Genomic DNA, 2,998 nt, shown 5'->3' on the forward strand with positions numbered 1-2,998 from the left:
GGGACGGAGGGAGGGACGGAGGGAGGGACGGAGGGAGGGAGGGAGGGAGGGAGGGAGGAAGGAAGGAAGGAAGGAGAAAGAAAGAAAGAGAAAGAAAGAGAAGGAAAGGAAGGAAGGAAGGAGGGAAGGAAGGAAGGAAAGAAGGAAGGAAGGAAGGAAGGAAGGGAAAGAAAGAAGGAAAGCAAGCAAGCAAGCAAGCAAGCGTAGCTGGCATAGCTGGGCCTTACCCTACAGCTACTAGATTTGATTCCCCATGGGTGGTGACAAATAATCTGTTTAAAAAAAAATTCTAAGTACTCTAGTTTTCACAGAACACTTAAAATTAAGATTTTTGAGGCAACAATTTGATATATTAAATAGAGAAGTAATATTTTGAACATAACACAGTATCATTTCTAATTTATAGTCAAAACCTGAGGCACAATAATCACAAAAGTAACCAAGCTGTTTATCACAATGTGGTTGGAAATAAGGAAAAATGTGGAAATTACCTCAGTGTCAAACTAAAGGTGATTAATTAAATGCATATTGTTCAGTGAGCTACTCAAATGCATTATGGCCATTATATGACAATTTAGATCTAAATACACTGACACATAAAATATCTACTGTATACATTCTGTGCGAAAAAGAAAATGCTAAGTAAAAACGTGTACCATAGAATATACATATACGTATTTTTTCTTTTTCTTGTTTCAAAGTAAAAAATATATATGTTATATATATATAAATATATATATTTTCTTGTATATATGTAAAAAATTTAAGTCTAGGAATATATACGATATCGGTAATGTGTATTTTTGTCTGAGTGGTAGGATTATGTGATCGTTCTTCACAATTTAGTTATTTCTGGATCTCTTTTGTAGTAACTGTTGTTGTTGTTGTCACTTACTTAATGTTTTCATGTAAAAATCCACAGCCTATTGGCAAAATAATAATGAAATAATTGACATCAATGAAATATGAAGAAAGGTAAGAGAAAAGTTTCTGGGGAAACTAGAGACTCTGTTGTCAGAGGGCACAAAGCTGATAAAATGTCTAGTACTTTCAAGTTGCCACTGTTAGAAGGCTGAGGTTACCCTGAGAGAATCACAGTACTTGGAGCACTGCTTTAGAACTCAATAGTACCTCGTTTACCTGCTTCCTGGTGCAAAGACCACATCTTGCCATCAGTTCATACACAGTCACCTCTGGCTTTGCCATGATCCTGAACACCACCAGCAAGCCCAGAGGATGCACGGGAAGTAAATACCAACGAAGCTGAGTGATCTAGAGTGTAGAAGAAAGGGGAGGAAAACCACCACTAAGCAAACTTCCCCTAGGAAGAACTAGTAGAAGTAACCAAATCACAGAAGTAATTAGACTGTATTAATGTTTACCATATGCTTAATTATGACCACCTCAATGAACATAAACATTCATATAGGTCAATTTCAAATGTCTAATTTCATCTTTAACGTCGTTGTTTCATTTTTGGCAGATCGGTGAGCTGGACTCCTTATGTGCCTGAAAGAGTTTGAATTTCCTGTTAACTCCCAATCAACAGTATTTTCAACAAGAAATGTGCAATTGAGATCAAGTGCTGTTTAAGTGCAGCTAGGGTTTCCATGGGCAGACACTTGTAGTGAACAGAGTTATGGAGCAGCAAAAGTACAGATCTATTTGGAGAAAGAGAAAAAAATGCATTGTATTTTGCTTCAATTATAAAATACCATCCTCTCAAAGGTGGTTCTAAATTACAAGGGACTTTGATTTCTGGGTAGATTCTGGGTAGAGAAGACTTCCCTTCATATTGAGGCATTAATGATGCCTTTTAACCTGGGAAGCAATATGACTGGAGTCGTACTTTGAGAAGATTAATCAGGTTTGGTTGCAGAATGAAAGAGAAAATGAAGTCAAGAGATTGGTTTAGAGGCTGTAGCAGAAACTTAGTCATATATCAAAATGATCAAGTATCAAGAAAAACAATTCTGAACTGCGTAACTTGTATAAAGTAATTTTCAATGATTTTTTTTTCATGGTTATGATAAAAGAACTGGATTGGCAGAAACCTTTACCCTGAATCAAGAGTTAATTTGTCTTCGAGCTCATCTTAACGATATCAGAACATAGGGAGCAAACAATGGGGTGACTGCCCTCAGTGCTTGATTTTTAACGGTTTTGAAGAGAATAGTTACATTTCTTCTCCTAGTAAGAAATAATAAATACATTAAAAGAAATGAATTCCCTGCCCCTTTGTACACCGGTCTATTTCTTCAAAACATTAAATACTATTGATGAGATATCACCTTTTATAATTCGTGTTCATTAGAGTTCTCTTGTTAGGAAATGCAAATGAAATGTAGTATATACTAACAACTTTTACAGAAAGACTAAATAATCCTAAGAGAATCATATTTTCAAACTTGAATGTTAATAATTATGATGTACATTATGGTTCCGATATATGTATATGTTGTGGGATGAGACATGCTCTTAGTTTTTCATTTCATTTATTCATTTTGCAGTTTACATTATTGTCCCCTTTGAAGTAAAATGTAATAAGATGTTCTCAAATTTTATTGAGAGTTAACAGATGGCCAAAAAAAAGTTTCTTTTTATTTTTTCATCAAAATACAACTTGCGTTTTGATTAACCTTCATATTCTAATGAGAACTCTTTCAGAATGCAGCCAGAAAGGGCAAATAAGTCTCTTTCATAGAAATGATAAAAATTTCCTTTAACAGACAAAGAGATCGATGGGAAAGTCATGTTTTTGCATTTGTCGCAGCTGCCAATAAACCAAGAATAAATCAAGTGAGACAAGGCAGGAGCCATTTTACATGTAATTCCTGATAAGATTATCTGTTTCAGCCTCTCTCTCTTCCCTTCCTCTGTGGAATTTTGCATTCCCTTACTGCTTTTAATGTTACCGTACTATTGCATATGTATTTTTACCATGCAATAACTCATATTTATTTTAAAGAACACTAGACATGAAGTCAGCGGATCACAA

General features: G+C 35.0%; 1 long non-coding RNA gene across 1 annotated transcript in view; it reads left to right on the forward strand.

Annotated features, from left to right (window-relative positions):
- Positions 1 to 2,287, forward strand: part of LOC112611559 — a 17,263-nt gene extending 14,976 nt beyond the window's left edge. The window contains exon 2 of the long non-coding RNA XR_003116684.1: positions 1,484 to 2,287. This is a non-coding gene — a long non-coding RNA (uncharacterized LOC112611559). The remainder of the gene's footprint in view (positions 1 to 1,483) is intronic.
- Positions 2,288 to 2,998: the final 711 nt, after the last annotated feature.

This window comes from Theropithecus gelada, chromosome 18, assembly GCF_003255815.1.
Source record: "Theropithecus gelada isolate Dixy chromosome 18, Tgel_1.0, whole genome shotgun sequence".
NCBI lineage: Eukaryota > Metazoa > Chordata > Mammalia > Primates > Cercopithecidae > Theropithecus > Theropithecus gelada.